General features: G+C 40.1%; 1 protein-coding gene across 1 annotated transcript in view; it reads right to left on the bottom strand.

Annotated features, from left to right (window-relative positions):
• The window catches only part of LOC311297115 (LHFPL tetraspan subfamily member 6 protein), a 78,736-nt gene extending 77,711 nt beyond the window's left edge, over positions 1-1,025 (bottom strand). The window contains exon 1 of the mRNA XM_084419243.1: positions 631-1,025. The gene's annotated coding sequence lies outside the window, so the exon portion shown is untranslated. The remainder of the gene's footprint in view (positions 1-630) is intronic.
• Positions 1,026-12,175: the final 11,150 nt, after the last annotated feature.

A 12,175-nucleotide genomic window follows, 5' to 3' on the forward strand; every position in this document is an offset into this window, starting at 1 on the left:
CATCTAATATTTACACAAAAGATTGTAGAGGGACACTAGCAGAGGAAAAGAAAAGAAAAGAAAAGAAAAGAAAAGTGTTATGTGGTAATATTGTTTATTAGTCAAAAATATGATTTGATTTGCTAAACGAATAGCTATACAGTAAAAAAAATAATAATAATAAAATAAACTCATTTTGAGGCTCGTCGGAAAAACTCCTTAAGGTAACTGCACATTTTCACTTTTCACAGTGAGAATCTTTACAATAATCAGTTATCGTTAATAAGTCTTGTAGTAGGCTATGCTTAACAGATCAGCCGTGCTAATGACTTTTCTATAGCCTGTATGAATGACACTATTTAAGGGTGTTAAGGATAATTTAGCTTAATGTAATCATATTTATTATGATATGAATGTTTGCTATGATGGGCTATGTTAGGGGCTCAAACATCTAATATGCAGGCTACAGAAAAGAAAAAAAAGGAAAAAAGTTTTTGGCAAAGCTCCTCAACAGACTGATAATCTATTAATAGTGTCAGTGATATATTTATGATGTAAACTCCTGCCATGCAAAAGACAAGCACGACATCATGCAAAACAGGAATAACCATATATATAAAAAAAAAAAAAACATCTTGTGTGATAACTTACATAGATAGGCCTATATTCTGACTGGCGTGTTAATTCAAACTCCGGTCCAGCTTCATATGGGACCGTGAAGAAGAAATAAACTTTGTCCGCACAACGGGGCGCAACTCGCTATACGCGCGCAGAAAACGCGCGTTAAATCCCGTAAAATGAGGGTCTGCTGAGGTCTGCTTGCGTCTTTCTGTTTAGTTCACTGTCACTCCTGCAGGAAAGCGCTGAAATAATCCCAGTGTTATTAATAAGAGACGCAAAGTACTGAGCAGTGTGTCCGTCTCGCTGCACTGAGCGCAGTGTGGCAGCAGTCAGACTCTCGCTCGCTCTCTATCCTACTAGAAGAAGCTCCGCCCACCGACCTGCTGCCTCAGAATCACACCGGGGCTAGTTGTCACACTTCTCAGGGTAGATTTATTTTAAAATCAGTTCCTATACAGACACATGCCTTAAAGTCTTTACTACAATTATTATTATTTTTTTCCCCCAGGACATATCCTTTGTTAATGCCCAGCTAAAAAATATGCTGATCATATATCACACACGCACATAACTTACTGCTGGGAATGTTGTCTATATGGAATGTGGTATCACAATGGGAACCTGTTTTTTCATTGATACCGATTTTTGAGACGAATACCTGCGTTTGAAAATAAAAGAAATAGGCATATTGTCTAAAGCAGGTTTTTTTATTTTTTATTTTTAACTGCAGGGGCCACAACAAGAGAGTACTAGGCGGTCCCTGGAAAAGTTTAGAGAAAACAAACAAAACAAATCTAAAATTAAATAGAAAATAAAATAGGATTATAACAAAATAAATAGATTCAAATAAAAACTGATTTAAATAATTTACAATATTTAAGAAATGCATAACAAATATATGTGTAGGCCTAATTAATACCAATGTATTTAATAAATAACAATATTTAATAAATAAATAAATAAATAATCTAACAGTAAAGTAAAAAAGACATAATAATAATATAACATAATAGAAACCAAACGTTTTTCAAATAATATTCGAGACATGTTTTTAATAAAATTGTTTCATATATAAATTGAGTCTTATAATCTCTTGATTATTAAATTGAGTCTTGAGTCTTATAATAATATAATAATATATATAATAATATTTTTATACATTAAAATATTAGCAACTTTAAAAAAAATTGAAAAGGGAGGCTCCCTTGCATGAGGATGATCATATTTGGGTGTCTGTAGCATCTAAAAGCTGAACTATAGAAATAAAGTAAAGAAAAATTAGAACTCTCCAACATCAATTTTTTATAGGCTTTTTTCAAACTAAATTTATACAGTAACACAATTATGAAACAAAAATTAATTCATAAAAAATAAAAAAGTATCAAAAATATCCAAACCATGTGGTCAATATACTCAAACCTACTCTTAACAGACACATTGATCAATCTTAGTTCTATTTGTTTACAGGTGTGTGTTTGGGGTGGGGCTATCTGATAGCATACCACACTAGCATGAGAACAAACAAACAAATAAGCAAACAAATAAAATAAATAAATAAAGTTAGTTAGTTAGTAATAAGTAGGCTAAGTAAGTTATTTATGGTGGCAGTCTAAAATCTAAAGATTCTCTAAAGATTTGATGTCACTTCTTGCAAACAGCACTTACACCAAATCGAACTAAAACCATAAAACAAACAAATAATAAAACTGTCACGGGTCTTAAACCCCAAAGAGACTTGAAACAGGAAATCTTGCATAGGAAACTCGAATACTCAGGAAGGTAGTAGGTAACATAAACACAACTAACATTGACAATGACCGACAAAAACCTGAACCAAACAGGAAGTATTTATACACAAGGAATATGAGGGGACTAAATGGGAAAAGCTGGACGAGTATTAACTGATTAGTAACCATAGAGACTAATGAGAACTAATATAGAAACGACAGGAACGAACCAAACAGAACATAACTGTGACAGAACTCTCCCCTCCTGCAAGGCGTGTCCTCGCGCTGTTACTGAAACTCTCACTGCGGAGAGAGAGAGGAGGCTTTGGAGGTGGGCTTGTAGCTGGCGGTGGACAGGGACCTGGAGGAGCCGACGGAAACAGACTCTGTGGTGGAGCAGACGGTGGGAGGAGTCAGGGTGAAGCTTTCACCATGAATTTGTCAGCTTTCATGGCAGAATTTCCACGCGGAACCTGGGGACCGACTGACGGAGGCAGAACCAAGGTTCATGGACACCATTGCAGAGCAGAGAGGCCGACAGACCAGGGCGACATCCGTGGCCTGGAAGCCCTAGATGGAGCTGCTGGCTCGCGGGACCGAGGCGGAGACAGGGATCGGCAGACCGGGGCAACGACGGAGGGAGCAAAGACGGGGAAGCTGGAGCGAAGGAGATGCCTGGTGGAGCCGAAGGGGTGGAGGGTCGAGGTGAAGCCGGAGACACGGAAGTTCGTGGCTGAGGCAGAGCGATGACTGGCCGAGGCTGATCCGGAGAGACGAGTGAGCCCTGAGGAGTCCTAGGGCTGACAGACCACGCTGGAGTCGAGGGAACGCAGAGCTGGGGTGGAGCCGATGGGCTGACAAGCCGAAATGGGAGGTGGAGACAACCCTAACTCTAACCTTAACCTGCCCGAGGTGTAGCCGGGGACTCGATCTCATGCTGAGCCGCACAGAGTAAGTGGTGGGGCAGAGCCGAGGAGTAGGACGACACAAGTGGCACCGACGGATCCAGGGAACTGGACGAAACCAGTGGAGGAGATGGGACCAGGAAGTCAGGCGGGTACATTGGAGGAGGAAGATATCCGGACGGGAGCATCTAGGCAGTCGGACAGGACCTACATAGAAGGCGAAGACTCAAGGGTGGGGACCCAGGAGGGAAATGGACCCGCGTACCACATATATATTAGGAAGAGGTCCTGGGCAGCTTGCGTCGGCTCCGTGATGAGCCTGGTAGCAGGCTCTGGTTCATGCTCCCTCTTAGCCCCGCTAAAGGTGAAAAGAGATTCTCCCTGCTGTGGCATCCACCACCAGTACACCACCAGTGGCCTGTTCTGGTAGGCGATGAGCCTCTGCAAGACTTGTAAGTCCATCTTTAAAATCTTTGTTAGGTCGGTCATTCTGTCACAGGTCTTGGAAGAGACTTAAAACAGGAAATCTCACAAAATAGTCCTTTAATAGGAAACTGGAATACATAGGAAGGTAGCAGGTAATATAAACACAACAAACTGAACAGGAAGTATTTATCCACAGAACATGGAGAGGACTAAATGGGAACAGCTGGACGAGTATTAACTGATTAGTAACCAGAGACTAACGAGAACTAATACAGAAACGACAGAAACCAACCAAACATAACATTATAATGACAATTCCTTCTGACTGAGCAGTGCAAAATAAGTCTCTGACTAAAGAGCAGCTCAGAATAAAATTTGACTTCTGAGAGGACAGAAGTGTGCATCTCGCAGCATGTGTGTAAATCTCAGGAGATGCTGGTGTAAAGTGGTGCGTGCTGGAGGAGTGAACATAGCTGTGAATATTTCACAAAGACTCACATCCTGAAACACTACAGAGAGCGTAACCTTGTGCCCCACCTCTTCTCTCCTTTTAATCCCTCTTAGGAGAAATGGGCTGAAATTCAATTGTTTTTGCCCTCTCAGGTGCAATATCTGTAGTTGCTGTGATTGTTCATTGTCACTCCCCCAGGGAACTCCCCCTTTTCCCTCCGGCAAGGTGAAGTTAATGTCAAGGCACTGGTTTGAAGTGATTTGTGGCCCTGGACCACAAAACCAGTCATAAGGTGCACTGGTATATTTGTGGCAATAGCCAACAAAACATTGTATGAGTCAAAATTATCGATTTTTCTTTTATGCCTAAAATCATTAGGATACTAAGTAAAGATCATGATCCATGAAGATATTTTGTAAATTTCCTACCTTAAATATATCCCAAAATTATTTTTGTGAGTGGATGCCGCAAAACCGCTAACAGAAATGGACAACTTTAAAGGTGATTTTCTCAAAATTTAGATTTTTTTGCACCCTCAGATTCCAGATTTTCAAATAGTTGCATCTCAGTCAAATATTGTCCTATCCTAACAAACCATACATCAATGGAGAGCTTATTTATTCAACAAATCTCAATTAAAGAAAATTGACTCATAAGATGGTTTTGTGGTCCAGGGTCACATTTGTTGTATTTTAACAACAGTAATAGGCACAATTTGTTAGGGAATTCAATTGAAATAAAGGTGTGTCAGCTCAAAAGATCACTATGTTTTATTATGTTTGTGAACTAAAATATTTATCTGGTTAAATCCCCCAAAAAAAGAATCCAAACCACTCTCATTCTCATGGGTCTGCCAGATTTTTCCAGTTGTTCGACGGTTGAGACTTTCTGTTGACTTATTTTGTATTTTTTTGTATTTTTTTTGTATTTTTAGCTAATGTTTCTCCTTTCTCAATACAATTATAATATAATATAATTTACTATCCTTATATGAAGACATTTGGTCACAGTGTATAACCTGACCGACATACACACACATTTATACATTATGGGACATACCATAACCTTCCATTGTTTTTAAGTAGTATTATTCTGGAGTACCTAATTTGGCTGGTTGTAATTGGTTGCAATCACTATAGCACATCCAGTTAGAATGCAATAAGGACTCTGACATTTCTTCTTCAACATTTCTTCTCCACTATGGATAGTGTAACATAAATAAATTTGGCATAGACTCCAGCTTCACAATTTGTGGCTTTATGAACCACTCAAGTACATCACAAGACAGATATATATCACACTGACTACCTGAGGGGACGTGACAAGATAGAGAGTGATCACATACTGTACACTTATATTGATGTCACACATGTAATACCCTTTTCTAAGTATAGTATCAAAATACAAAACATGTATAGACTTTGCAGCTGCATTTACATCAGAATTCGTCTTCACAATGAACATTAGTTCACTCTTCTCATTTAATACAAACCTTTACTAGAATAACAAAGGTATATTGAATTTGATACAGCTGCAATACCAGAAAAAGTAACTATTGTGCATTGTAAATTAATAAAGTGTAGATAAAGTGTATTGCAGAATAACAAAACTGGTGTGTGTGTAACCTAGATAAACAATTAAATAAAACATGAATGTGCAATTCAGTCCTTATATTTTGTGTTAGGGTGGATGGTACGTCCAGACCGTGTCACTTAAGGACTGACTGGCTCTCAGTTGTGTGTGTGTCTGAGAGGTTATTTGACCTATGGTTGATTGTGTGGGTGGTATCTTTGGAATTGGATCATTCACTTTGTTTGGAGCATGGATTACCTCATGACCATCATCATTATAATGACTTGGCATAGGCTCTTTCACAGATAGATTCACAGATCCTTTTCACCAGACAGGACGATGTAAGGTCTTGGTTCACGGCAAACTTCCTTCACCACTCATTTGCCGTTATAACCACGAGGGGTTTGTATCCTGCACTCAGTTGTTTACTTGTTTTGTCATAACTGTTCTTTTGACACATCAGTCTTTCTTTGTGATCTGTGCATAAATCTCTTTGGAGGCCAGAGGAGAAGGTTCCAGCAAAGAGCTGTGGAGAGGCAGGGTGGTGCGGGTTTGTCTGGACATTAATCTCTAAGCTGGTGAGCCAAGCTTAGGATCTTGTGGGGCATTTCACAGATTCAGTACACTGTAAAAAATGTTACTGCTATTTACTTAAAAAAATTATGGTAACAATATTACACATAATATTTTTGAGTAGTTAAAGCTTGATTTCATTCATGGAATCTACCTGAATAAATCATGTAAAACGCCCTAATTTATTTAGTCTATGACACACAATTTTTTTTGTGAAAATGTGCTTTTTTATTTGAAGTAGTTTTTATTCTCAAAATTGTGTGAAGTTAATTGAATGGATATGACCTGTTTATATTTAGCTTTGAGATATATTGTTTTATAAAAAGACCGTATACTGCTAGAACAGCACAGAATCAAACTTGTTACTGCACTATCATTAGCAGCGTTATTGCTACATGCATATAACAATATGCTTCAGAATATTAATAAAATGCAGTTATTCACAACCTGACCATAAGCCCTACTCTTCTGCACAATGGTAACGATCAAAACTTTAACATAATAGAAACTCTTTCAAATGTCAAACATACCTGAACATTAAACATTAACAGATGTTTCCCTTTACTCAAAAACACATGAAATAACACTTAATTTCAAGATTTACTCTCCATTTCCAGCCATGTGCAAAGCATGCTGGGAACAAACAATGGTGTCTCTAAATAAAACCGCATAAATGAGCTAATTCTCTTAAAATAAATAGGTAGCCCCTTTTCCTTAATTTTATGAGGTTTATCAGTTCCTCAATTCAAGCCTTAAAATTGTGTATGTTTCCTTAAAAAAAATAGGAAAATGCATCTCTTGGTGTTATTAGTGAAATTTTCTCAATATTTTCAATAAAACCCTAACCACAATTTTCTTAATAAAATATACATAATATTTTTAATGATCACCTCAATTTTTTTAATGAAAATTACAAGACTCATGATTCATTTTTTACAGTGTAGGTTTAGATATCAGAGCCATCTCGTTTGGACTTTTCCATGAGTTGTTTAGCGATATGAACCGCGCGCTCCGCTAGGCCATTTGTTTGAGGGTGGTTTGGACTACTGGTTTTGTGAACGAAGTCCCAGACCCTAGCAAAATCTTCAAACTCATTGCTCACGAACTGTCCCATTGTCTGTGAAGAGGGTTTGGGGTGACTCATGAACAGAAAAGTGTCTCTTTAGCTTCAGTATGACACTTGCTGAGGTCAAATTGTGGAGCTGATCGATCTCGTACCAGCCTCATTAGGAGTCGACAATACCAAGTATTGGTGACTATTCCACTCAAAGATGTCAGCTGGTACTGTTGACCATGGTAGGCTTGGAACACCGTTAAGTGGTTGTTTGTACAATTCGTGTGTATTCCAGCTGAAGTGTTTCTGGGATGACAACTTTGTGGCATGAAACAACCGCATTGCTGGGAGAACACTGTGCAGTTTGGCTGACCATCCTTGTCTGATTGCATTCTCATTTATGTTCATCCATGAGTGATGGTGAGATGTTGTACACATTCATTACCTCAAAGGTGTTTTCCTCCTTAGACTGTTGCTGTACAGATGCTTGTGGGGCTCGTGACAAGGTGTCTGCTATGTACATGCGCCTTCCTTTTTTTGTAGACAGGTGATGTTGTATCGTTGGAGCTGAAGAAACATTCGTTGGAGTCGGGCAGGAGTGCTGTGTATCGGACGTTTGATGATTGTCACCAAAGACTGGTGGTCTGTTTCAATGGTCACTGGTTTGCCGTAGATGTAATTGTTGAACTTGGTGCAAGCGAAAACTACAGCAAAGAGCTCTTTTTCTATTTGCACATAGCGAATTTCAGTTTGCGTGAAGACCCATGAAGCGTAAGCAATAGTCTTACTGTCCTGCAGGCATGCTGCTCCTAAAACAAACTGTGAGGAGTCGCATGTTAAGGTGACGGGCTTGTCAACATTGTAGTAAGACAGGACAGGGGGGCATGTTAGGCACTTTCTCAAGGCATTGAAAGCATCTTGGTGCTGTTGCAGCCAACAACATATTGTGTCTTTGTGAGTTAGCTGGCGGAGAGGGGCAGATATTTAACTGAGATTAGGGATGAACTTGCCCATGTAGTTGACCATGCCAAGAAATCTCTGAAGAGCAGTGGCGTTTGTGGGCTCTGGCATTTCACTGATGGCTTTAGTCTTTGATGGATCGGCATGTAGGCCATCACTGCTGAAGACATGGCCCATATAGCTCACTTCTGTCAGTCTGAATTTGCATTTCAGAGGATTATGCCTGAGATTTACCAGTCTGGCCCGCTCCAGCACTCTTTCTAGGTTGTCGTTGTGCTCCATTTCTGTGTGTCCACCAACCAATATATCATCTACTATGACAGCATATGGGTATCCAGCAAAAATTTGTTCCATTGAACGTTGAAAAACTTAATACAGGCTGCACACAGTTCTTACCTTGGCATAAATAGCTGTCGTTTAGGGGCCACTCTTGATCTAGCAGTGAGGAATGCCACTTCAACATATCCCTCTGGGTTTTCTGGTTGTAGATACGCAACATAACCATAAGCCTTTTCTGAGGCATCACAAAATATGTGAATTTGCTGAGTACAGTTAGGAACTGTAAAATCTGCGAACTGACATAATTTCAGCAATATAGGCTTCTGCCCTTTGGGGGTCTCTTATTAAGTGATTCTCTGTGCTGCAAAGGTTAGCCATCACACCTTACTTTGTAGATTGTAGTTTAGGCATGTGCCTTACCCTGAGAACAGGAGTGGCATAACGCTGGATCCCATTGATGTCGATCTAATAGGTTAATTGCCTCCTGGTCTTGCTTTGATCTAGTGACAAGCTTCTCATTCCTGTTAGGCAATACATCCAGTTGAAAGATTTTGGACATGTTTGAACAGCTCATTGGAGGGAGACACAATAGAAATATTCAGGCACTGTTGAGTCTGAAGCTGATAATGGAAAAGCTTAGTTCAAAAGCACTGTCCAACCTCATCTTCACCGCAGCTGGTCAAATAGCGCTGGTGTAATTGGAGTGATTAAGTGAGGATAATCAGAGCCAATTAACAAGAGTGGTTGAGCTTTGTCAAGAGCAGGAATGGGCAGTTCTCTGGGATGGCTATACTTGCTTTGTAGGGCTTTGATGGGGTAGGTATAATCGGCTGAGAATGCTCTGTTGATATTGAAGACCTTTTGAGGCTTACAATTAATTACCACGTATGACCTTCATGTCCAATCAAACTGTTCTCAATACCAGGTCCTCTGTCTTCCTACGAAGATTCAGTTTCTGAGCAGCAGCCTGAAGAAAGATTGTTCACCCTGAGCCATCATCTAGAATTGCGAAGGTCTCTAGCGCATGCTCTCCATTGTGAATGATCACTTTGGTGACTTTCAGTAGTACCTGACTGCAGCCTGCTTGTCTATCCAAGTACAGAACCTCATTGGTGGGACTGACAAGGGAAGGTTTTTCTCTGATCGGTCTACCATTGAGCTTGTGGAGTGCCTCAAGATGTCTGCCCTTACAGATTTTGCAGGTTGATTTCAGACGCCACTGTGCTGCTTGGTGGGTGTGACCACAACGCCAACATTTCTTGTTTGTTTTTACCCAGTTCTTCTGTTCTTTAGTAAACTGACTAAAGTTCTGGCACTGACTCAAGTAATGCTGGGTGTTAGAGCAATAAGGACAGTACGCCTTTACCTTGTCCTGAGGTCTAGTAGCACCTGGAGCAGAACCCTCTGTCAGTGGATTGGTGGGGGAAGAATCTTAGCTGTGAAATATGGACAATATCTTACAAAACTTGACGTCCTTATGCCCATCCTTCCTTTAGTCAGAGCATTCCCTTCTTTCTCCAATAAACTCTAAGCTACTTTCTTGAATTGGCAGTTCGTATTCCAGCCTCCCTGCAAAATTTAGGAGTATGGGGATGCGGACTCCCAGGATACATGTACCTCTTGAAATCAGCTCTCGGGTCATGAGGTAACGTGGACAGTAGCTTAGTAACATGTGAACCAAGCTGTAGTGTGATATTACCACTTTCACCTGGTTGATCTAGCATGCCCACGAGCGCTCTAACCTTGAGTGCAAACTTCTTGAATCCAGTTGTATCAAGACTACGGATACTATAGCCTTCCACAAAGTCAGTAATATGATGCAGAGCTAACTGGTGGGGTTGTCCATACTGCTCTGCAACGGAAGCCATGATGTCTGAAAAAGGTCTCTTTGAATTTGTATAAGAGTCTGCTGTCAGAAGGGGCATCCTCAAACTTGAGATGATCTAGGAGGATCTGATATTTAAATCTCTCTGTGCCATCCTCAGGCAGAATATTATCCTGGGAGATCTTCAATCTGGCAAACTCTTGTGGGTCCCCCTTTGTGAAATCAGGAATTGTGGGCTTAGGGCCTCAATATACTTTCTCTTGTTGAGGGTTGTGAGGATCCTCACCAATCTCCTTTTGATGTTGCATACTGACACAAGGAGGTATATGGGGATACCTGGGCTGTTAATCAGTATCACGTGCCTTCTGCTGGTCAGATGCCACTACTGAATAGAATCTTCATCTGGTTCAAGGTACATGAGTCAGTGGACATGAAGGCAGGTGTGATGTCCTGCCTAGTCTACTCAAACATGCAGTTAATTCCTCCATTAAGTCTGGGACAGCTGCTGTTGAAATTGGTACATCCAAAGTGGAACATCAGCTACTGGTGGAGGTGGGGGTGGCCAGTCTTCCTCTTCAGATGGTATGGAGGCACATGGAGTGTGGCAGGTTGACTTGAGGTAGCCGCAATGGTTGAGAAGAGGCTCTATCATGTGATGGTGGTGTTTGCCTTTGGTGCAATGAAACTGCAATATCACCACGTATTTGTCGTTGCATGTTTAAGACTGTAGATTGTAGTTTCTGATTCTCAGTCTTGAGCTGTTGAATGGCCTACAATATCTCTGAGGATACATCCCCTTGATATACTGTGGTAAGGTACAGGTGTGCTCTCACATATCTGTTCAACCTGGCCAAAATTAGTAAAGTGTCTCTGCCTGAGTCCAGTTGAAGAGTCAAAGAATTTATCCGGGGGTCATCTTGGCTACCCTCTCAATGCAGTGGTACGGCTCCTGTGTCACTGTGGGGCGAGGCGTAGTTTCAACAGCTGGTGAAGTTTTATCATAGTTCAGGAGATAAACATCATAATCTTCCAACCAGGCTGGTGGCTGCACTCGCCGTTTTGGACGTACATCAGCAGGCCTTGCTTCTCTACTTCTCTGATCAGAGGACATCTTTCATAATTCCACAGTAATTGCACATCTGGCTCGAAGAACCATATATTCTGGAGTACTTAATTTGGCTGGTTGTAATTGGTTGCAATAAATATGTCAAATCCGGATGAATGCAATAAGGACTCTGATGTTTCTTCTTCAACATTTATTCTCTACTATGGATAGGAATGAGTATACTTCTGAAAGTATACATACAAAATAGTAAATAACCGAACACAAGAATAATAGTAAATAATCATGATGATAAAAGACAAATAACATTACAACCAAAATAAGCAGTTACACATGCAATGTGATAAATCTAGGATTAAAAATATAATTCTTAGGCTTATGTAGGCTTATTTATCATCATGTAAGGATCCTGTTCATCCCATCATTAGCGCCATTCAGGCTGCCTTTATGTAAACAACATGATGTGCATTTAAAGCCTAAATCCTAAATCCTATAGCTATAACACTCATTGCAATGATGATAGACATGTAAACAGGTGTTGAAAAAAATTATAGTACAGAGGAATACTAATTATTCATACAAGAATTGTCTGTATCGTGTTGATCTGTATCACGTTGCATAAGGAATTATGATGTTAATACTTTCGGTTCACGGTAAATTATCTTCCACTCAAACAGGAACAATACACGACTATACATGCGGAATAACAATAAGAACATCGAAACTTGCTTTTAGCTACA

This window comes from Rutilus rutilus (genome assembly GCF_951802725.1).
Source record: "Rutilus rutilus genome assembly, chromosome: 9".
In the NCBI taxonomy this organism is placed as follows: Eukaryota; Metazoa; Chordata; class Actinopteri; order Cypriniformes; family Leuciscidae; genus Rutilus; species Rutilus rutilus.